Consider the following 25309-nt stretch of genomic DNA (forward strand, 5'->3'; position numbering starts at 1 on the left):
GTGTGCAGACATTGTAGTGTATCCGTTTATTTTCAGACTGGATCTGAGGCGGCCACGGTTCCCTCCATATTCTGAGCAGGGCACCGTTGGCCGTGCCCCTTCCACTATTGTAGGGGTTACAGTGGTCATCAGTCTTAGGTACGTGGGCATGCCCCGTTCCACCATTTGGATCCGGGCATGTGCTTTAGCAGCATAGGGAGAGCTTTGAGGGTCTGACAGGGGTCACCCTTTATCCTCCCTAGTTTGGGTCCGGTCAGTAGCTCTATTAACTGTGTATGCTCTTGTTGCTCACATACAGCCGTGACATTATAATCCACCAAAACCGTCCTTTTTTGACATGGATCCGCTTTCTGGCCTGGTTGACCGCATGCAGGGTCTTTCTTTGGAAGTAGCAGATCTCCGTCAATCTATGTCTCAGCTTCAAGCATTGGGCTCTGCTCCGGCTCATGGAGTCTGTTGCGAGCCAAAGGTCTCACTTCCGGAAACGTTCTCCGGGGGCAGTGAGAATTTTGTTCGCTTCAGAGAGGCATGCAAACTCCATTTTTGCTTGTGTCCCCACTCCTCTGGTAAGGAGGAGCAGAGGGTGAGGATTGTCATCTCCCTGCTCAGGGGTAATGCTCAGACTTGGGCTTTTTCGCTGCCATCAGGGGATCCCTCCCTTCGATCCGTGGAAAGATTTTTTGTGGCCCTGGGGCAGATATATGATGACCCGGATCGTGTTGCTCTGGCCGAATCTAACTTACATGTTTTATGCCAGAACAAACTGTCTGCGGAGCTTTATTGTTCTGAATTTCGGAGATGGGCAGCTGATTCAGGTTGGAATAATGCTGCACTCCGGAGTCAGTTCTGTCATGGTCTCTCAGAGAGATTGAAAGATGCGTTTGCTTTCCATGAGAGACCAACGTCCTTAGAGTCTGCCATGTCATTGGCGGTACGCCTTGACAGGCGTCTAAGAGAAAGAAACGAGACCTCTCTGTCCAGCCATTGTCAGTCTAGGGGCAATGGTGCGGACTCATTCAGTGTGCAGGGGCCCCATCCTGTCTCGCTCCCCTCTGAGGAGGAGCCCATGCAGCTAGGTCGACTTGCCCCTGATAAAAGAGGATTTAGTCCTCAGAGTATGGTGTGTTTTTGTTGTGGGGGCATAGCTCATTTGGCAAATGTTTGTCCGTCTAGGAGATTCTTGAACTGTACTAAGAGCAATAATAAGAGAAATACCTCAAAAGGTAAATCATCATATTCTGCTTCATCTGCTACTTTGGGCAAAGTTGATGTAGGAATTGATGCTTTTCCTCTGACCTGCAGTTCCCGTTTTCTCCTGTCTGCCAGGGTGGCGCTAGAGAGCAAAGTCATTTCTTGTGAGATTTTTGTCGATAGTGGAGCGGCCGTCAATCTTATTGACACTCAATTTGTAGCCATGCATGGTTTTCAGGTTTGCACATTAGAAAAGGATATACCTGTTTTTGCTATTGACTCTGCTCCACTCTCACAGAGATCCCTGAAGGGCATTGTTCACAATATCCGGCTAGCTGTAGGTGACACTCATGTGGAGGATATATCTTGTTTTGTCCTTAACGGATTGCCTTCTCCTCTAGTTTTGGGGTTACCCTGGCTCACTAGACATAACCCCAATATTGATTGGCAAGGAAGGCAAATAAATGAGTGGAGTGACTTTTGTAGAGAGAATTGTCTCACAGCGACTTTTGCAGAGGTGTCTACTAAAACTGTGCCATCATTTCTCTCTGATTTCTCGGACGTGTTTTCCGAGAGCGGTGTTCAGGAGCTACCTCCTCACCGGGAGTTTGACTGTCCCATTAACCTCATTCCCGGCGCCAAGCTGCCAAAAGCACGCCTCTACAATCTCTCACAACCGGAAAGAATCGCAATGCGAACCTATATCTCCGAGAGTCTCGATAAGGGGCATATTCGTCCCTCAAAATCACCTGTTGCCGCGGGTTTTTTTTTTGTTAAAAAAAAAGATGGCTCTCTGAGACCTTGCCTAGATTTTAGGGAGCTGAACCGTATCACGATTCGCGATCCCTATCCCCTTCCTCTGATCCCGGACCTCTTCAACCAAATTGTTGGGGCCAAGGTTTTTTCCAAATTGGATTTGAGAGGCGCGTACAACCTGGTCAGGGTCAGAGAGGGGGATGAATGGAAAACGGCCTTTAATACCCCTAACGGGCATTTCGAGAATCTCGTTATGCCTTTCGGCCTGATGAATGCTCCGGCCGTCTTTCAGCATTTTGTTAATAGTATTTTCTACCATTTAATGGGGAAATTTGTATTGGTGTATCTTGATGATATTTTGATTTTTTCCCCTGATGTTCAGACCCATCAGGATCATCTTTTTCAGGTTCTGCAGATTCTGCGGGAAAATAAATTGTACGCCAAGCTGGAGAAATGTCTTTTTATGGTATCGGAGATTCAATTTCTGGGTTTTCTCCTCTCTGCTTCTGGTTTTCGCATGGATCCGGAGAAGGTCCGTGCTGTACTTGAGTGGGAACTTCCCGAGAATCAGAAGGCATTGATGCGCTTTCTGGGTTTTGCGAACTATTACAGAAAGTTCATTTTGAATTATTCCTCTGTTGTCAAACCCCTTACTGACATGACAAAAAAGGGGGCGGATTTTTCCTCTTGGTCGGAGGAGGCGCTTGCAGCTTTTTCTAAGATTAAAAAGAGTTTTGCGTCTGCTCCCGTCTTGGTGCATCCCGATGTTTCCTTACCTTTTATTGTTGAGGTGGATGCTTCCGAGGTGGGTGTGGGTGCGGTTTTGTCCCAGGGCCCTTCTCCTGCCAAATGGCGACCCTGTGCCTTTTTCTCTAAAAAAACTCTCCCCGGCAGAGAAAAACTATGATGTGGGAGATAGGGAGTTGTTGGCCATCAAGTTGGCTTTCGAGGAATGGCGCCATTGGTTGGTGGGGGCCAGGCACCCTATCACCGTTTTTACCGACCATAAGAATCTGGCATACTTGGAGTCGGCCAGGCGTATGAATCCGAGACAGGCCAGATGGTCTCTGTTCTTCTCCAGATTCAATTTTGTCGTTACATTCCGCCCTGGGATCAAAAATGTGAAGGCTGATGCTCTCTCTCGCTGTTTTCCGGGAGGAGGAAACTCTGAGGACCCGGGTCCCATTTTGGCGGAGGGGGTAGTTGTTTCTGCTCTATATTCTGATTTGGAGGCCGAGGTCCAGGCTGCCCAGATTGAGGCACCTGCCCGTTGTCCTTCTGGGAAGTTGTTTGTGCCTCCTGAGCTACGTCACAAACTCTTCAAGGAGCATCATGATACTGTTCTTGCTGGTCACCCCGGGAGTAGAGCCACGGTAGATCTCATTGCTCGGAGATTTTGGTGGCCGGCTCTTCGTAAGTCGGTGGAGGGTTTTGTGGCTGCTTGTGAGACGTGCGCTCGCGCTAAGGTCCCTCGTTCACGGCCTTCAAGTTCCCTTCTCCCGTTACCCATACCTTCCCGTCCTTGGACACACCTGTCCATGGACTTTATCACGGATCTTCCTCGTTCCTCAGGGAAGTCGGTGATCCTGGTGGTGGTGGACCGTTTTAGCAAGATGGCTCATTTCGTACCTTTCCCTGGTTTACCCAATGCTAAAACGTTGGCGCAAGCTTTTGTCGACCATATTGTTAAATTGCACGGCAATCCCTCTGATATTGTTTCCGATAGAGGCACGCAGTTTGTGTCCAGGTTCTGGAAGGCTTTCTGTTCTCGCCTGGGGGTTCGGCTGTCCTTCTCTTCTGCTTTTCACCCGCAGTCGAATGGTCAGACTTAGCGCCTCAATCAGAATCTGGAGACATATTTGCGCTGTTTTGTGGCAGAGAACCAGGAGGATTGGTGTTCATTTCTCCCTCTTGCTGAGTTTGCTCTGAACAACCGTCGTCAGGAATCTTCTGATAAGTCACCATTCTTTGGTGCATATGGGTTCCATCCGCAGTTTGGGACATTCTCGGGAGGGGCTCTTTCTGGTTTACCTGAGGAGGAGAGATTTTCCTCGTCCTTGTCTACCATTTGGCAAAAGATTCAGAGTAATCTTAGAAAGATGAGTGAGAAGTATAAGCGTGTGGCTGATAAGAGACGTGTGCCTGGTCCGGACCTGAATGTGGGTGATCTGGTGTGGTTGTCTACAAGAAATATTAAACTGAAGGTTCCCTCCTGGAAATTGGGTCCCAAGTTTATTGGGCCTTATAAAATCTTGTCAGTCATCAATCCTGTTGCCTTCCGTCTTGATCTTCCACGGGTTTGGAAGATACATAATGTATTTCACAGATCTCTCTTAAAACCATATGTCCAGCCCACGGTACCCTCCTCTTTGCCTCCTCCTCCGATTTTGGTTGATGGCAATCTGGAGTTTGAGGTTTCCAGAATTGTGGACTCTCGCATTGTCCGCGGTTCTCTTCAGTACCTCGTTCATTGGAAGGGTTATGGTCCTGAGGAGAGGATGTGGGTTTCGGTGTCGGACATTAAAGCCACTTGTCTCATCAGGGCATTTCATAGGGCTCATCCTGAGAAGGTGGGTCCTGGGTGTCCGGAGTCCACCCGTAGAGGGGGGGTACTGTCACTACCAGAGTTTTGAGACGTTCTCACAGCTCTGTTTCTCCACCCCTGTGATGATGTCACTACTAGAGCTTGGAGGAGTCCTCCCAGCTGTTTCTCCTGCGTTTGATTTCCCTGCCTTTAAATTACCCCTCCTCCTTTCTAGGTTGTGGATTATAGTTCTCATTTGAGTTGTAGCTCTTGCTTGAGTATCTTCACTTGTTAGCTATCATTTCACTGGACCTGTGTTCTGCTGCAGCAAGCACTCCGGATATTGCCAGCTGTCCTTGGATCTGTCTTCTCTGCGGCTGCAGCACCTTCAGCTAAGTGTGCAGACATTGTAGTGTATCCGTTTATTTTCTGACTGGATCTGAGGCGGCCACGGTTCCCTCCATATTCTGAGCAGGGCACCGGTGGCCGTGCCCCTTCCACTATTGTAGGGGTTACAGTGGTCATCAGTCTTAGGTACGTGGGCATGCCCCGTTCCACCATTTGGATCCGGGCATGTGCTTTAGCAGCATAGGGAGAGCTTTGAGGGTCTGACAGGGGTCACCCTTTATCCTCCCTAGTTTGGGTCCGGTCAGTAGCTCTATTAACTGTGTATGCTCTTGTTGCTCACATACAGCCGTGACAGGTGTCCCCGAACATAGGCTGATATGCAACGTTTCCACCCGTTGGAATTCCACTCTCCATATGTTGGACCAACTATACAAAGAAAGGCCATAAACAATTACTTGATGGTCCAAGCGCCTGTGTAACTTCGATGTCAGCCAGTGGCAGCTCATGCGTGACACCTGTCGTTTGCTCAGGCCCTTTATGGATGCCACGTTATTTGTCAGTCGCCAGGACTACAGGATGAACAATGTCATTCCACTGCTTCATATCCTGGAACAGATGCTGGTACATCTGGCTGGACAGGGGACTGGAGGTGTGGTGCCTACATCTCACGGCCACATGAGCCCTGTGGCGGCTGAACTGAAGGAGGAGGAGCAGGAGATGACCCAGGCACACCGTTGCAGTATGAAGTGGAGATGGAGGCAGGGAATCCCTCCGAGTCACTTGCGCAAATGGCCCGCTGCATACTCGCTTGCTTGGGAAGTGAGAGCCGAATTGTCACCATTTGGCAGAGGGATGACTTCTGGCTCTCCACCTTATTGGACCCTCAGTACTGGTCCAAAATGGGGGCCTTTTTTACACCCGCTGAGAGGGAGGACAAACTGAACTATTATAGAGCTATCCTATGTAGTCTGTTGACCGCTGCCTATTTGTGCCATCGTCCATCCTCTCGCAGGTCTGACTGGGGGGCGGGGGGGCCCTTTGCGCTCTCGTTCCACTGCCATGGCTGCTATGGAGGGGTGGGGGGGTAGGAGCAGTAACAGCTCCATCAGCAGCAGCTTGAGTTTAGAGTCGCTGATGAGCAGCTTTCTTAACCCACCTAGTGAAGAAACTACTCACCAGCAGCAGCAGCTAGACCTGGAGCAGAACCTGAACCAGCAGGTGGTGGCATACTTGGACAGCACCCTGCCACCCCACATTGAAGATCTGCTGGACTACTGGGCAGCCAAACTGGATTTGTGGCCGCACCTGGACGAGTTGCCCTGGAAAAGCTGTCCTGCCAAGCCAGTATTGTGGCATCAGAGCGGGTGTTTAGTGCGGCGGGGGCCATAGTTACCTCAAAGAGTACTCACCTGTCCACCCAAAATGTGGAGAGACTGACATACTGACTCACCCAAACCTTGACAAAAGAGACCGGTTTCCTCTGGCTACCTGCCTCAGCTACTATTCTGATGCTGCCACCCGCCTGATGCCACACATCTGATGCCAAGTACTCCTTCTTACACTCACCATCATCAGCGGGTACTGTTATTGCCACCCACCTCCCCACTCTATCACCGGGTCACTCTGTGGTCTCCTGATGCTGCTGCCACCTCACCATTAAAGGTCTACTTATGCTGCTGCTGCCACCTCCACACTCTGTCATTGTGCCACTCTGTGGCCTCCTCATGCTGCTGCTGCCACCTCCACACTATGTCACCTTGCCACTCTGTGGTCTCCTCCTGCTGCTACTAAATCAACACTATATCACTGGATCACTCTGTGGCCTCCTCATGCTGCTGCTGCCACCACCACACTATGTCACCTTGACAGTCTGTGGCCTCCTCATGCTGCTGCTAAATCAACACTATGTCACTTGGCCACTCTGTGGCCTCCTCATGCTGCTGGTGCTGCTACCTCCACACTATGTCACCTTGCCACTCTGTGGTCTCCTCATGCTGCTGCTAAATCAACACTATATCACTGGATCACTCTGTGGCCTCCTCATGCTGCTGCTGCTACCTCCACACTATGTCACCTTGCCACTCTGTGGTCTCCTCCTGCTGCTACTAAATCAACACTATATCACTGGATCACTCTGTGGCCTCCTCATGCTGCTGCTGCCACCACCACACTATGTCACCTTGACAGTCTGTGGCCTCCTCATGCTGCTGCTAAATCAACACTATGTCACTTGGCCACTCTGTGGCCTCCTCATGCTGCTGGTGCTGCTACCTCCACACTATGTCACCTTGCCACTCTGTGGTCTCCTCATGCTGCTGCTAAATCAACACTATATCACTGGGTCACTCTGTCCTCCTCATGCTGCTGCTGCTGCCACCTCTATGCTATGCCACCTTGCCACTCTGTGGTCTCCTCATGCTGCTGCCAACTCACAACTCTGTCCCTGGGCCACTCTGTGGTCTACTCATGATGCTGCTAAATCAACACTATGTCACTGGGCCACTCTGTGGCCTCCTTATGCTGCTGCTGCCACCTCAACACTATGTCACCTTGCCACTCTGGCCTCCTCATGCTGCTGCCACCTCCACACTATGTCACCTTGACAATCTGTGGCCTCCTCATGCTGCTGCCACCTCCACACTATGTCACCTTACCACTCTGTGGTCTCCTCATGCTGCTGCCGACTCACAACTCTGTCTCTGGTCACGTTAAGAACTGTTTAATTTTTTATCGTCTTACCCGAAGAGGGATGAACAAATGAGTCCCCTCATAGCATAAGAGTACAATTGACAAAATTATAACACGGATAACAACCTCGGCGGGTAGATCTGAAGTATGTATCACAGGTTACTTTGGAAGATCCTTTGTCGGATTTCACAAGTCTGTCACCCAAATTGCGATTTCTGCAATATGAACACAGAGAAGGAGCTTTAAATTCTTCAATGTTCTCGAAATTACTGGTAAGTATTCTCCAATGTTTTTTCAAAATGGCAGAGATGTTGCCACTATTTGTATTGTAGTCTGACACGAAAGGAATTCTCACTTTTGGTTGTTTAGATCTAAAAGACCCTTTTAGAATTTCTTCTTTGCTCAGAGATTAGTTTTTTTCAAAATTTTCTGAAATCTGTTTCTTTGGATACCCTCTTGTGCGAAATTTGGACCCCATTTCATGTAATCTAGTTTCTACCAGAGTTGTATCCTGAACGATCCTTTTAACCTTTCAACATCTGGCTAAAAGGTAAGGACCTGATCATAGGTCTAGGGTGATGACTTTCATAACGTAATAAAGTATTTTTAGCAGTTGGCTTTACATATAGGTCAGTAGCAAGCCTCTGCTCACATATACTGACCTGGTTGTCCAGGAACTGTATTGTCTCACTTGAATAGGTCAAGATAAACTTGACACTAGGATCAATGGTATTAAGAAAAGTGTGGAACGACATGAGGTCCTCTGTGGCGCCGGCCCAAATCAGGAAAATGTCATCTATGTAACGCCACTACCCCAGCACATGGCTGAAGTGGTGGCTCACATAGACGAAAGACTCCTCAAGATGGGACATGTAAAGATTTGCGTAGGTCGGTGCCACATTGGACCCCATCGCGGTCCCATGCAATTGAAGAAAAAAAATCATCCTGAAATAAAAAATAATTGCGTGTGAGTATAAATCTCAACAGGGCAATCAAAAAATCCTTGCAATCAGTGGTATATTGAGCCATCTGTAGGCTATATTGTATCGCCTGCAAGCCCAAATCATGTTCTATAGAAGTGTTTAGGCTCACTACGTCAAAAGACGCCAACATGGCACCAAATGGAATTGTTAAATTGTCTATCTTGGACAAAAAAATCATTCATATCTTTTATATAGGATTTAGCTGACATAGCAAACGGGCGTTAGATTTTGTCCAAAAAGACCGCTATATTACAGAACAAGGAGCCTCTACCCGAAACTATAGGACGTCCTGGAGAAGAAGTCTGTGACTTGTGAATCTTTGGCAGAGTGTATAGTATGGGTGTAACTGGTAACAATTTGTCATCAATAATATCCCCATCTCTAGCCTTATTCAATATATCTTTTAGCTCCCTAAGTAGCATAAATGTCGGGTCATTATAAATTCTTTCATACACCTTAGTGTCTGCCAACTGGAGTCTGATTTCTTCCACATAGGATCTGGTGTCCATGACCCCAACCCCACCACCTTTATCAGCCATCTTGATGGTAAGGCTGTGGTCCGAAGCCAGATCACTAAGTGCTTTCATTTCTGCTGACGTCATGTTTGCAAATTCAAGTGGTTGATTCAATGTATCCTGTTTGAGTTTTTCAATATCACGTTTAACCGCAATTCCGAAAGCCTCAATGGCAGGATGATTTATAACTGGAGAAAATTCACTTTTCAAAAAATAAATCTGTATCTTTCAAACTTAATTCACTTGTTTGGATGATCTCAGATTGTGGTCTATCCTGCTGTTCCGCAAACCAAATTTTCAATTTGATTGAACGCAAGAATCTATGAATATACATTTCTAGGTCAAACCATCTAGTTGTGGCTACGGGGCAGTAGGATGGACCATTATTTAACACAGACATCTGAACAGCATCAAGTTCAACAGAGGAAATATTTACTACTATGTCTTGCGTCTCAGAGTACTGCCCCTCTGGGGCTTCATGCTTTTCCCTTTTCCTCCATTTATGTTGTCGTTTGCCCCCTCAGCGAGTTCTGCCAAGTCGGGGTCTGTCCCTAAAAAATACACTAGTACCATAGTGGAGCGTGAGTCCTCCCTTGAAGCTGTAACAGTCTCTTGAGATATGGCCTTGAAATTTCTTTGGTGTAGATGGAGTTGTAGATCCGTATTTGTGTTTCCTTTTGTGTCAGACTACAATACAAATAGTGGCAACATCTCTGCCATTTTGAAAAAACACTAGAGAATACTTACCAGTAATTTCGAGAACATTGAAGAATTTAAAGCTCCGCCTTTGTGTTCATATCGCAGAAATCGCAATTTGGGTGACAGACTTGTGAAATCCGACATAGGATCTTTCAAAGTAACCTGTGATACATACTTCGGATCTACCCGCCAAGGTTGTTATCCGTGTTATAATTGTGTCAATTGTACTCTTATGCTATGAGGTGACTCATTTGTTCATCCCTCTTCGGGAAAGACGATAAAAATTAAACAGTACTTAACGTGCGATTCGGCCTATGTGATTTATCTATTGATTTGTCCATGTCATCTACTTTATGTGGGTGAAACCACTTGGGATTTAAAAACCCGGTTAAATCAACATAGATAATCCATCAGGAAGCAGAAATTAAATCTACGAGTATCAAAACATTTCTCTGAGGCCAAACATTCTGAACGAGACTTACGTTTTAGAATTCTAGAACAAATACCTAGTCTGAGACGTGGAGGTGACAGGACTGCATTACTAAAGAGGAGAGAGCTTTATTTGATCTATACATTAGAAACACTGAAACCTAAGGGCCTAAATGTGGAATTCAAGGTTATCTAGATAATCTCCACCACTGATGTATGTATTTTTTACTCTGAAACTCTAATATGTGGGAAATAACATGTGTCATTTTTATTAAAAAAAAATCAATTTTTTTTTTATAGGACAGGAATGATTGGTTGAACATTTGGAACAGTCACACTGGGGGTTTAACCTCTTCAGGACACATGACGTACCGGTACGGCATGTTGTCCTGGTACTTAAGGACACATGACGTACCGGTACGTCATGTGCTGTTCCGATCACCGCCGCCCGGCGGGCGGTGATCGGAACCAGGTGCCTGCTCAAATCACTGGCAGTTTTTTGTTTTGCAGGCAGTTTTTTGTTTCTTTTTTTCATTTTTTGTGTGCGTACGCTGACTGTGGCCGGCACTCTTAGCGTCCGGCCACTGTTAGCGCATCGCACACCACACCGCTGATCAACTTCGGACGGTTGATCAGCGGTTTTGCATTTTTTAAATTTTTTTTGCCCTTTTTTTTGTCTTTTTTTTTTCTGTTAGTTTTAGGGATAAGTCCGCGAACACCCATGCCCCCACACACACGCACACCAAATAAAGATTTACACGCACGCACATACACACGCAGACACACACTCCCCTATGGCCCGCTGGATGTTCTCGGCTGAGGAGGCATACGCCCAGCTTGCCTCCGAGTCCGAGAGTCCCAGTGAGGACGAGGATGACCCCACTTTCTTGTTGTCATCCGCGTCCTCCTCATCATCTAGCGATGATGATGAGCCCCCAAGGCGGCGGAGATGCCGCCAGGCGGAGCAAGGGGATCGCCATGCTAGGGACCCTGTGGCCCACCCTAGTAGCTCTGGGGCTCGTACTAGTTTTCCGGCCCACCAGTTAAATCCACCGGAGCCCCCTGCCGGTGAACTTGGCTGGTGTACCCCAGAGCGATTTGAGCCCGTGATTCCTGATTTTGTAGGCCAACCAGGAATCCAGATTTCCACAGTGGGCTTCACTGAATATGACTTTTTCAGTCATTTTTTCAGTGACCAACTGATAAATCTAATGGTGGAGCAGACGAACCTGTACGCCCAACAGTTCGTTGCTCAACACCCGGGCTCCTTTTTGGCTAGGCCCGGTGGCTGAATGCCGGTCAGTGCAGCCGAGATGAGGACATTTTGGGGCCTCGTGCTGCATATGGGCCTAGTCACGAAACCTAGTGTCAGGCATTACTGGAGTGGGGACGTCCTCTACCAGTCCTCTACCAGACCCCACTTTACAGTACGGCCATGACATTCTCCCGGTTTGAGGCCATCCGGAAATGCCTGCATTATTCAGATAATGCAGCATGTCCCCCCCCCTCCCTTTGGGGCAAAATTTGTACAGGCCTATGTACCTGGAAGGGAGGTCGCGGTTGATGAGTCTCTCATTGCGTTCAAGGGGAGACTCATTTTCCGCCAGTATGTTCCCTCAAAGCGGGTGAGGTATGGCGTGAAGCTGTACAAACTTTGTGAGAGTACCGCAGGGTACACTTACAAGTTTCGTGTGTACGAGGGGCGAGATTCCCATATTCAACCCCCAGAATGTCCCCCCACTCTGGGTGTTAGCGGGAAACTTGTGTGGGACCTTATGCACCCACTGCTAGATAAGGGTTACCACCTGTACGTGGATAACTTTTATACTAGTATCCCCTTGTTACAGTCCCTCGCCGCCAGATCCACGTCCGCTTGTGGGACCGTGCGGAAAAATCAACGCGGCCTCCCTGCCCACCCCCTCCAGGTACCTATCCCCAGGGGTGAGACCAGTGTCCTTACCACTGGAAACCTGTTGCTGGTCAGATATAAGGACAAGAGGGATGTCCTTGTACTGTCCACAATTCATGGTAACGGCATCACCCCTGTCCGAGGTACCGCGGCAACGGTCCTCAAGTCCGATTGTATTGTCGACTACAATCGGTATATGGAAGTAGTTGATCTCTCTGATCAAGTCCTCAAGCCATATAACGCCATGCGCAAAACCCGGGCATGGTACAAAAAAGTTGCGGTTTACTTGGTACAGGTTGCCTTGTACAACTCTTTTGTGCTGTCCCGGAGCGCTGGCAACACAGGGACATTCCTTCAGTTCTATGAGGCAGTCCTCAAGGCCCTGATCTTTTCTGACCGGTAAAGAGCAGGCCGGAGTACCTCGGGAACTGGAGGCGCCCGGATCGTCCCTGGCCAACACTTTCCAGGTGTGGTCCCCCATACTGGAAAGAAGGGACGGACCCAAAAAAGGTGCAGAGTGTGTCACAGGAGGGGGATACGGAAGGACACCACTACTCAATGTGACACGTGCCCCTCTGCATTATTGGTTGCTTCAGGGAGTACCACACTTCCATGGAGTACTAAATTTATATCCCAATTTAGCCACTGACAATCGGATAAAAAAAACTATGGTTCTCAGACAGAATTATTGTAAGACTAAAATAATTTTAAAAAAGTATACAAATTAGGTATCGTTGCGTCGGTAATAATCTCCTCTATAAAAATACCCCATGACCTAACCCCCCAGATTAACACGGTCCCAAAAAAAAAAAAGTGCAAAAAAAGAACTTTTTTTTTCACCTTACATAACAAAAAGTTTAATAGCAAGCGATCAAAAAGTCATATAGCCCCCAAAATAGTGTTAATAAAACCGTCCTCTCATCCCGCAAAAAATGAGCCAAAATTTTTTTTTTATCAAAAAGGATAAAATAGTCTAAAACCTAAATAATTTTAAAAAAGTAGACTTATTAGGTATCGCTGTGTCTGTAAGAATCTCCTCTATAAAAATGCCCCATGACCTAACCCCCCAGATTAACACGGTCAAAAAAAGAAATTTAAAACGGTGCCAAAACCTATTTTTGGCACTTTTCCATTTCAATCTGTTTTTTCCGGTAACAAAGCAAGGGTTAACAACCAAACAAAACTTAATATTTATTGCCCTGATACTACAGTTTACAGAAACTCCACATTTGTGGTCGTAAACTGCTGTATCACTAAAAGGCTGGGCGCAAAAGGAAAGGACCGACATGGTTTCTGGAAGGCCGATTTTGATGGCCTTTTTTATTGACACCATGTCCCTTTTGAAGCCCCCTAGAGTAGAAACTCCCTAAAAGTGATCTAAGAAACTACACCCCTCAAGGTATTCAAAACTGATTTTACTAACTTTATTAACTCTTTAGGTGTTCCTCAACAGTTAATGGCAAATGGAGATGAAATTTCTAAATTTCAATTTTTGGTAACCTTACCTCACAAAAATGTAATATAGAGCAACCAAAAATCATATGTACCCGAAAAATAGTCCCAACAAAACTGCCACGTTATCCCGTAGTTTCCAAAATAGGGTCACTTTTAGGGAGTTTCTACTCCAGGGGTGCATCAGGGGGGTTGAAACAGGACACGGTGTAAATAAACCAGTCCATAAAAATCAGCCCTCCAAAAACCACATGGCGCTCCTTTCCCTCTACGCCTCGCCGTGTGGCCGTACAGTAGTGTACGACCACATATGGGGCGTTTCTGTAAACGGCAGAGTCAGGGCAATAAAGATACAGTCTTGTTTGGCTGTTAACCCTTGCTTTGTTAGTGGAAAAAATGGGTTAAAATGGAAAATTTGGAAAAAAAATTACATTTTCAAATTTCCTCCCCATTTGCCAAACACTCTTGTGCAACACCTAAAGGGTTAACAAAGTTCGTAAAATCAGTTTTGAATACCTTGAGGGGGTGTAGTTTCTTATATGGGGTCACTTTTATTGAGTTTCTACTCTAGGGGTGCATCAGGGGGGCTTCAAATGAGACATGGTGTAAATAAACCAGTCCAGCAAAATCTGCCTTCCAAAAACCATATGGCGCACCTTTCCCTCTACGCCCTACTGTGTGCCCGTACAGTAGTGTACGACCACATATGGGGTGTTTCTGTAAACGGCAGAGTCAGGGCAATAAATATTGAGTTTTGTTTGGCTGTTAACCCTTGCTTTGTTAGTGGAAAAAATTGATTAAAATTGCAAATTTGCCAAAAAATCGAAATTCAGAAATTTTATCTCCATTTGCCATTAACTCTTGGGAACACCTAAAGGGTTAACGACGTTTGTAAAATCAGTTTTGAATAGCTTGAGGGGTGTAGTTTCTAGAAAAGGGTAATTTTTCGGTGGTTTCTATTATGTAAGCCAAACAAAGTGACTTCAGACCTGAACTGGTCCCTAAAAATTGGGTTTTTGAAAATTTCTGAAAAATTTCAAGATTTGCTTCTAAACTTCTAAGCCTTGCAACATCCCCAAAACATAAAATATCATTCCCAAAATGATCCAAACATGAAGTAGACATATGGGGAATGTAAATTAATAACTATTTTTGGAGGTATTACTATGTATTATAGAAGTAGAGAAATTGAAACTTGGAAATTTGCAATTTTTTTAAAAAATTTGGGTAAATTTGGTGTTTTTTTTATAAATAAAAATGATCTTTTTTTTAACTTCATTTTACCAGTGTCATCAAGTACAATATGTGACGAAAAAACAATCTCAGAATGGCCTGGATAAGTCAAAGCGTTTTAAAATTATCACCACTTAAAGTGACACTGGTCAGATTTGCAAATAAATGGCCTGGTCCTTAAGGTGAAATAAGGCTGTGTCCTAAAGGGGTTAATGGAGGGACCATGCAGGCGATCCATGATTAAATTATATTTTTCTTTGTAATAAAATGGTTAGGAAGCCACATGAATCGTGACCGCTTTCATTGTTCGTACGCCATTGTCACTTGATTCCGCCCTTCCTCTGCCCCCCTTTAGGCACATGGGAATGGCGGACTCGTGACACTGTTGTCCGATTAATGTGATGATGTTATTAAGCAGCTATATACAGTCAGGTCCATAAATATTGGGACATCGACACAATTAAAAAAAAAAAATTGGGCTCTATACACCACCACAATGGATTTGAAATGAAACGAACAAGATGTGCTTTAACGACAGACTGTCAGCTTTAATTTGAGGGTATTTACATCCAAATCAGGTGAACGGTGTAGGAATTACAACAGTTTGCATATATGCCTCCCACTTGTTGAGGGACCAAAAGTAATGGGACATAATAATCATAAACCAAACTTTCACTTTTTGATACTTGGTTGCAAATCCTTTGAAGTCAATTACAGCCTGAAGTCTGGAACGCATAGACATCACCAGACGCTGGGTTTCATCCCTGGTGATGCTCTGCCAGGCCTCTACTGCAACTGTCTTCAGTTCCTGCTTGTTCTTGGGGCATTTTCCCTTCAGTTTTGTCTTCAGCAAGTGAAATGCATGCTCAATCAGATTCAGGTCAGGTGATTGACTTGGCCATTGCATAACATTCCACTTCTTTCCCTTAAAAAAAACTCTTTGGTTGCTTTTGCAGTATGCTTTGGGTCATTGTCCATCTGCACTGAAGCGCCGTCCAATGACTTCTGAAGCATTTGGCTGAATATGAGCAGATAATATTGGCCGAAACACTTCAGAATTCATCCTGCTGCTTTTGTCAGCAGTCACATCATCAATAAATACAAGAGAATCTGTTCCATTGGCAGCCATACATGCCCACGCCATGACACTACCACCACCATGCTTCACTGATGAGGTGGTATGCTTAGGATCAGTGATGGTCAGCGAACACATGCAGGCTTCCATCTTTAGTAAGGTAGACTCACCCGTCCGGCGATGCACAGGTAAGCCCTTACCTGTGCCTGCGACGGGAGCCGGTCTGAAATCAAATGCAGTCACCGGGAGCAGGCAGTTCCGAGAACAGCCAACGGGGGCGTTCATTGGGCTGTTCTTGGAAGTGCCTGCTCCTGGTGACCGCATTTGATTTCAGACCGGCACAGGGACAGGTAAGGGCTTACCTGTGCATCGCCGGACGGGTGAGTCTACCTTACTAAAGATGGCAGCCCGCATGTGTTCTCTGGCGAACACTGCGAACTGACCATCACTGCTTAGGATCATGAGCAGTTTCTTTCCTTCTCCATACTCTTCTCTTCCCATCACTCTGGTACAAGTTGATCTTGGTCTCATCTGTCCATAGGATGTTGTCCTAGAACTGTGAAGGCCTTCTGGCCTTCCTGTTTTTGAGGCTCACCAATGGTTTACATCTTGTGGTGAACCCTTTGTATTTATTCTGGTGAAGTCTTCTCTTGATTGTTGACTTTGACACACATACACCTACCTCCTAGAGAGTGTTCTTGATCTGGCCAACTGTTGTGAAGGGTGTTTTCTTCACCAGGGAAAGAATTCTTCAGTCATCCACCACAGTTGTTTTCCGTGGTCTTCCGGGTCTTTTGGTGTTGCTGAGCTCACTGTGGCGACTGTGGCGTTCCTTCTTTTTAAGAATGTTCCAAATAGTTGTTTTGGCCACGCCTAATGTTTTTGCTATCTCTCTGATGGGTTTGTTTTGTTTTTTCAGCCTAATGATGGCTTGCTTCACTGATATAGACAGCTCTTTGGATCTCATCTTGAGAGTTGACAGCAACAGATTCCAAATGCAAATAGCACACTTGAAATGAACTCTGGACCTTTTATCTGCTCATTGTAATTGGGATAATGAAGGGATAACACACCTGGCCATGAAACAGCTGAGAAGCTAATTGTCCCATTACTTTTGGTCCCTTAACAAGTGAGAGTCACATTTGCAAACTGTTGTAATTCCTACACCGTTCACCTGATTTGAATGTAAATACCCTCAAATTAAAGCTGACAGTCTGCAGTTAAAGCACATCTTGTTTGTTTAATTTCAAATCCATTGTGGTGGTGTATAGAGCCAAAAATTTTAGAATTGTGTCAATGTCCCAATATTTATGGACCTGACTGTAATTTATTTTGCTCCGAATATGTGATATGACCTATATTCTCCCCTTGAATTGGGCGGGCACTCTGGATCACACAAAGGTGACACCAGGGTTCCCAGTCCTAATTGGTTTCAGGGTCACTTTCAAGTAGATCCTTGGGTGTTCCCTGTATACCCCTGGGGTGATTACATAAGTAGAGTAATACTGGAATGTCTAGAAAGGATGAGCGCTGCTGGCTAACGCTTGATAGCGCCCCCCTACAAGACGTGGAGACACAGGGATCGGTGATGATACATGGGTTCACTATGGTCCCGCCAGCTGTATTAAGTGTTAATTGCAGGGCAACTAGCTAATAGGTTCATCTATGGTCCAATTGTATATTCTTATAATGCTCGGACATAAGACAAGGGACGTGCTGGCCAGGATGGGCATGAGCATGCGCTCTGAACGCTGTCAAGCGAGCGGCCATCTTTAATGTGGTTTCTATGCTTTTGGACATATTCTCATGTCTTGTGAGAGCACGAATAGTGGCGCACGCGCAAGACGCTCTTCCGGACGCCAAGCTGGTTCTGACATGCCATCGAGACCATGTGTGACTGTTTCATGATTTTAAGGTTCTAATTAGTTTTTAATTGATATCAACTGGGCACTATCATGTATGTTTATTGACAATCATGTATATGTAACACTAATATGATTTTTACATTATACGCACTTTATATTTATTATCATCACAGAATAATCATGACATCACGATGCTTTGACATATGAATTATGCTTTTTAATGTTATTTTTATGTCTGTATAGCACTTGATTAATTATGTAATTTCATTGTGTGTAAATTGTTTGCACTATTTATATATGACACTGTGCACATGTTGATTCAGCTAGACAAAGGCTCCATTCACTTATTTTTTCATCACAATTCTGGAGTGCTGCTGTCTTTCTTACACATAAAAAAATTGTCTTTTATAATTATTGAGTTTAAAAGAACATCCCCTTTATGACAGAAGGGTCCCTTTAAAGCAGATTCCTGTGGTTGTCACTTAGCAAATGAAGGTACAGATACTCAACCTTGAACAGTGAGAGAATGGTTTTTAAAGGGCTTATCCATTGTGATAGGCATCCATTCAGAGGAGTAGCTCTAGGGAGCGGTAGTCGCACCATAGCCACATAAAACACAAGTATTATAAATGGCCCTGTTACACAATTTTGCATTGGTGCCCAGAAGCTTCCAGTCATAACAATGCAACCATGTACAGTGCTGCCCATAATTATTCATACCCCTGGCAAATTTTGACTTAAAGTTACTTTTATTCAACCAACAAGTAATTTTTTGACAGAAATGACATAGGGGTCTCCCAAAAGATAACAAGACGATGTATAAGAGGCATTATTGTGGGGGAAAAAAAACATTTCTCAGCTTTTATTTACATTTGCGCAAAGAATACAAGATGTTCCTCACTGTGGAAAATCTCAGAGGACGTGGTCGGAAGCCGAAAGTGACACCTGTGCTGGCCAGGAGGATAGTTAGAGAGGTGAAAAAGAATACAAGGATCACCACCAAGGCCATCCTGGTGAATCTGGGCTCTGCTGGTGTCAATGTCTCAAGGCAGACAATCCAATGGACACTGCTCACTGCTGGGTTCCACTTCTCCAGATAAGGCACACAAAAGCTCGCTTGGCCTTTGCAAAAGCTCATCTGGACAAAGAAGAAGACTTCTGGTCTTTTGTGTTATGGTCAGATGAAACAAAAATTTAATTGTTTGGTCACAATGATGTTTCCTTCATTTGGCGTAAAAAAGGAGAAGCCTTCAACCCAAAGAACACCATCCCCACTGTCAAACATGGTGGTGGGAACCTAATGCTTTGGGGATGTTTTTCAGCCAATGGACCAGGGAACCTAATCACAGTAAACGGCACCATGAAAAAAGAGCAATACATGAGGATTCTCAGCGACAACATCAGGCAGTCTGCAGAGAAACTTGGCCTTGGGCACCAGTGGACATTTCAGCATGACAATGGCCCAAAACACACAGCAAAAGTGGTGAAGAAATGGTTAGCAGACAACAACATTAACGTTTCGGAGTGGCCCAGCCAGAGTCCAGACTTGAATCCAATTGAGAATCTGTGGAGGGAGCTAAAGATCAGGGTGATGGCAAGAAGACCCTCCAACCTGAAAGATTTGGAGCTCATTGCTGAAGATGAATGGGCAAAAATATCTGTGGAGACATGCAAAAAGCTGGTCTGCAATTATAGGAAGTGTTTAATTGGGTGTAATAGCCAATAAAGGCTTTTCTATTGATTATTGAGAAGGGTATGAATACTTTTGGACTGGACACGTTTTGCTCAAATGTAAATAAAAGCTGAGAAATGTTTTATTTTCCACAATAATGCCTCTTGCACATCATCGTATTATCTTTTGGGAGACACCTATGTAATTTCCCGTCAAAAAGTTACTTGCTGGTTGAGTAAAAGTAACTTTAAGTAAAAATTTGCAAGGGGTATGAATAATTATGGGCAGTACTGTATATAATGCAGTCTATTGGATCAAGGCATGAAAGCAAACCCTGGGGGAGATTTATCAAAATTGGTGTAAAGGAAAAATGGCTTAGTTGCCCATAGAAACCAGATTCTGCCTTTCATTTATCAGAGCTTCTTTGGAAAATGAAAGATGGAATAGTGTTGTAACGGTCACGTCCACACACACAGGGGGAAGGATAGTGACCACTGCTCTCCACCCTCACCCCTGGCCCTGCCTACTTGCCTCATGAGTCCTGATGACAGGGGACAACTGGACGACAGTCCCTTACTTAGGATATGTGCAGGGAAGACAGACAAGACAAAATACAGAACGTGAACGGACCGGGTCAGAACCAAGAGAGTACAAAGGGTTAAGCAAAGAATGGTCAAGAGAAGCCGGGGTCAAATACCAGGAGAGTAGAGAAGTACCAGAGGAGTCCGCAAAGAGTAGTTAGGTGGGAGCCGAGTTCACAATACCAGGAGGGATGCGCAGTACAGGAGGAGCAGGCAAAGGATCGTCAGGGAACAGGATCAGGTGAGTATTCAGTAGTCCAACAAATAGCCAGGAACCTAGAATTAACAGGCAACCTGTGTCCAGCAGGCTGCCTGTATTTATAGTGGGGTCTGAGGGTCATGTGACGTGGCCAGCGTCACATGACAGACAGACAAGTCGAGCACCGAGTGATCAGCTCGGCGCTCAAGGCAGACCTAGGAGCAGGGAGCCTCCCAGCTAGCAAAGCCGCCCTGGGAACGAGGCCAAATACAGATCCGAGGCTAAGCAGCAGGTCTGCGACTGATAGGAGACCGAGTGCGCCCCGTAACAGTATCCCCCCCTTTTACGAGGGGCCACCGGACCCAAGACTTCAGGCGATGGCCTTTCAGGGTGTTCTAAATGAAATTTTCGAACAAGTCTTTGAGCATGAACCTCCCTGGCGGGTACCCAAGATCTCTCTTCGGGTCCATACCCCTTCCAGTGAATCAGGTACTGTAAGGAATTACGCACTCTCCTGACATCCACTATCTTAGACACCACATACTCGACAGCATCACTAACAAGAACCAGCGGAGGCGAGGCTTTCAACGGTACAACAGGTTCAAAATACTTTTTAAGTAGAAAATTATGAAATACATTATGAATGTGGAACGACTCGGGCAGCTCCAACTTAAACGATACCGGATTAATCACCTCATGATCTTATACAGTCCAATAAAACGAGGAGCAAATTTTCTAGAAGCTACCTTGAGAGATAGATTCTTGGAGGACAACCATACTTTATCCCCAACCTGAAAGTTCACCCCCCTTGAACGTCTCCTATCAGCCTTGAGTTTTTGAGAACTTTGAGCCTTTTCTAGGTTCGATTGAACCCGGGCCCAAACTGTGCACAGTTCGGAGGAGAGTTTATCCGCTTCAGGGTTAGAGGAGGAGACGGACGACCCAGAATGAAAACAGGGATGAAAACCATGGTTACAAAAGAAAGGGGAGACCCCAGCAGAAGAATTGACATGGTTATTCAAAGCAAATTCAGCCAACGGAAGAAATTTGACACATAATTGCTGGTCATCAGCAACATACAACTTCAAGAATTGTTCCACAGACTGATTAAGGCGTTCAGTCTGCCCATTACTCTCAGGATGGTAGGCGGAAGAAAAAGACAATGAAATTTTACATCTTTGACAGAAGGCCCTCCAGAATTTGGACACAAACTGCACACCCCTGTCAGAAACAATATTTTCCGAGATGCCATGTAAACGAACAATCTCTCACAAAAATAGACGCCAGGGTTTTTGCATTCGGAAGTTTAGACAGGGGAATGAAATGAACCATCTTGCTAAACCTATCGACCACTACCCAAACCACAGTCTTAACCTCCGCAGCGGTAGGTCAGTTATAAAGTCCATCGAGATATGGGACCAGGGTCTACTGGGAATGGGTATGGGTCGTAGGTTACCAGCAGGGCGAGTCCTAGGTGTCTTAGACCTGGCACAAACCTCACAGGCTGACACATAGGACTTGACATCCCTGGTCAGAGTGGGCCACCAATAAGATCTAGAAACCAGATCCTTAGTGCCCTCAAAACCCGGATGTCCACAAAAGGCAGACTCATGACACTCACCCAACAGCTGGAGACGAAATTGTACTGGAACAAACAACTTATCTGTTGGGGTGGATGCCGGTGCCAGATGTTGTTCAGCCTTAATGCGAGTCGAGATATCCTGGGTTAGAGCCGCTAAGAAGATGTTTGCTGGTAGGATGGATTCAGGCGGTGCCTCAGTGGGTTGAAAAGCATGGAAGCTCCGAGATAATGCGTCTGCCTTCACATTTTTACTTCCCGGCCTGAACGTAATGGAGAAATCAAAACGGGTAAAAAACAGAGCCCATCGGGCTTGTCGGGGATTCAACCTCTTAGCACACTCGATAAACATTAGGTTTTTATGGTCAGTGACAACAGTTACCCGATGCCTTGCCCCCTCCAAAAAATGCTTCCACTCCTCAAATGCCCATTTAATAGCCAGCAGCTCCCTATTCCCTATGTCGTAGTTTCTATCCGTGGGAGAGAATTTCCTGGAGAAGAAGGCACACGGTCTCAGGTTAGTGAGGCTAGCAGGACCTTGTGAAAGGACTGCTCCTGTGCCGTCCTCGGACAGATCTACCTCCACAATAAAGGGTCTCTCCTGATCAGGCTGGATCAGAATGGGAGCGCTACTAAATGCCTTTTTTAATGTTTCAAATGAAGAAATGGCTTTGGTAGACCAATTCTCCATATCCGCCCCTTTCTTAGTAAGGTCGGTCAATTGTTTAGCAATTACAGAAAAATTCATGATAAATTTACGATAGTAATTAGCGAAACCCAAAAACCGCTGTAAGGTCTTTAAAGGATGAAGGCCTTACCCATTCCTTAATTGCAAAAACCTTACCAGGATCCATCTTAAAGGCGTGAGGAGTCAGAACATGCCCTAGAAACAGTATCTCCTGTACACCAAAGACACATTTCTGTTGCTTAGCGGATAGCTGGTTCTCCCTCAACACCTCTAATACTTGTTTGACATGAGACACATGAGATTCGAAATCAGGAGAGAATATCAAAATGTCGTCAAGATAGACAATAATAAATTTACTTAAGAACTCCCTAAGAATATCGTTCATTAAGTTTTGGAACACAGCTGGGGCATTGCTGAGTCCAAAAGGCATCACCTGATATTCAAAGTACCCTATCGGAGTATTGAACATTGTCTTCCATTCGTCTCCCTCCTTTATTCGGATTAGATTATATGCCCCTTTCAGGTCAATCTTGGAAAACCAGGTTGCCCCCAGAACCTGGTTAAATAAATCCGGAATCAATGGGAGAGTGTATCTATTTTGGACAGTGATTTTATTTAATCTCCGGTAATCAATACAAGGCCTAAGACCACCATCCTTCTTAACAAAGAAAAACCCTGCTCCCATAGGAGAGACTGAAGGTCTAATATGGCCTTTAGCAAGGCTCTCCTTAATATAATCTTCCATAGCCTTGTGTTCGGGCTTAGAAAGATTATAAATTTGCCCTTTAGGAAATTTGGCACCCTCTATTAGCTCTATGGCGCAATCATAAGGTCTATGGAGGGGGGGGGGGGGGTATAACCTCTGGAGTAGGGGATGAGAATACATCAGACTATTCCTTAATAACTGAGGGTAATGTATTAGACCTTACTGAAACCCCAGCCTGGACCACGGACAAGCATGAGTCACACTTAGGTCCCCATTTCACCAACTCTCCTTTGGACCAATCTATTGTGGAGTTATGTAAAGGGAGCCAAGGCAACCCTAGTATCACTTCAACCGGTAGGTTCTCCAGGACTAAAAGAGAACATCTCTCAGAGTGGCACACACCCACGGTTAGAGAAATTTCAGAGGTACATGACCTCACCGTACCACCAATCAGGGTTCTATTGGAGGAGGGGGGTTTATAACCTGTGCTCCACAGTTATGGCGTTACCCCCTGACGAAGGCACGCCGAAACGCGCGTTGGGGTAACGCCATCCTTGCTGGTTGACACACGGCACTTGTCCTGGTAGGTTCTCTTTTATATTTCTTCTATGCTGTCAAGTTGTATGGGTGAAAGTGGGTGGTTATTTCTGGATCCTCCTTCTGGACCGGCAGTTATTATTCTGTTCATATGCAGGTTCCCCACATATATATTGTGTTATTATATATGACCTACCTTCGTGATATCTATTGATTTATAATTTTTTATACATTATTGCCTGTAGCCTGTGTCCCATCAGGATGGTGTTTTTCTCTGTCCACTTGGTTTTTAATGATCAGGTCCTTGATATATATCCTGTTTTGTAATTAATAAAGAATTTATGATATTTGATAATAGTACGTAGTCAGCTTCGTTTCTTCTATAGGTTTTGCATATTTCATGGGAGCTGGTACTCGTGATTGTTTATAGGTTGATCCTTGTGCTGCTGCCGCAACATGGATTGTATATGCTAATTTTAGCTTGGGCATGAGGATCCCTTTAGTTTTTTTGGGTTTTGTATATTCACCAATCAGGGGAGTAGCATCAATAGCCATGACATGGATAGGTGTAGGTAAAGCAAACATTGGAATACCCAATTTACTAGCATATTCAAAGTCAATAAAGCTGGCCGCTGAACTGGAATCAATAAAGGTCTTACCCAGCCACTTATTAACCCCCAGAGAAATTGTTATGGGTACCAAAAGCTTACATTTAGAAAAATCAGGGTCTACCTGGTCTTTAGGTTGTCTTGCCTTAGGAGACTTGTCAGAGAGGACCCTCTTAGGACACTTGTTGATCCAATGGCCAGGATCTCCACAGTAAAAGCACTCTCTGTGTCTGCGACGAAGATTACCCCGAGTCATGCCAACCTGCATGGGTTCCTCGGTGGAGACCTCAGTGTTGTCCCTGGAAAAGGCCTCTGGCTGGACCACCATCTGAGAACAGAACTGTCGTTCTTGTCGTCTCTCTCTAACTCGTCGGTCAAGTCGGACAACTAGGGTCATCATCTCCTCTAAGGTCTCTGGAATTTGATAACTGACTAATAGATCTTTTAAAATATCAGACAGACCAGACCTAAACTGACTCTTCAGGGCTGGTTCATTCCATCCTGAGGGGACACACCACCATCTGAATTGGGTTCAATACTCCTCCGCAGGGAGATGGCCCTGAACCAGTGCCCTAAGGGCCATCTCGGCTACCAGGGCCCTGTCTGGTTCATCATAGAGGGTACCCAGGGCCTGAAAAAAAACCTCCACAGAAGTTAGACAACTGGCCCCAGGAGGTAACGAGAATGCCCAGTCCTGGGGATCACCCTGTAGTAGAGAAATGATAATACCCTTGCGTTGGCTCTCGGGACCGGAGGACACGGGGCGCAAACGGAAGTAGAGTTTGCAACGCTCCTTAAAGGGAACCTGTCATGTGGATATTTGATTATAATCTAACTAATTATATACCATCATTAACTACTAAAAAGTACCTTAGCTGTATTCACTTACTGGTGTGACAGATGGTTACCTCATAATATACACACAAAGATGCCACATGCCGCATGCTAATGAGCTGATTTTAGTCCAGCGTGATTTCATTGAGTCCAGCGTTTATTTAATTCAGAGCTATAGCCACTCCCCTGCCCACGTGCTGCTGATTCATATGGAAAATAACTGTCATTCAGCAGCAGG

The sequence above is a fragment of the Bufo bufo genome, chromosome 8, assembly GCF_905171765.1.
Source record: "Bufo bufo chromosome 8, aBufBuf1.1, whole genome shotgun sequence".
Taxonomy (NCBI): domain Eukaryota; kingdom Metazoa; phylum Chordata; class Amphibia; order Anura; family Bufonidae; genus Bufo; species Bufo bufo.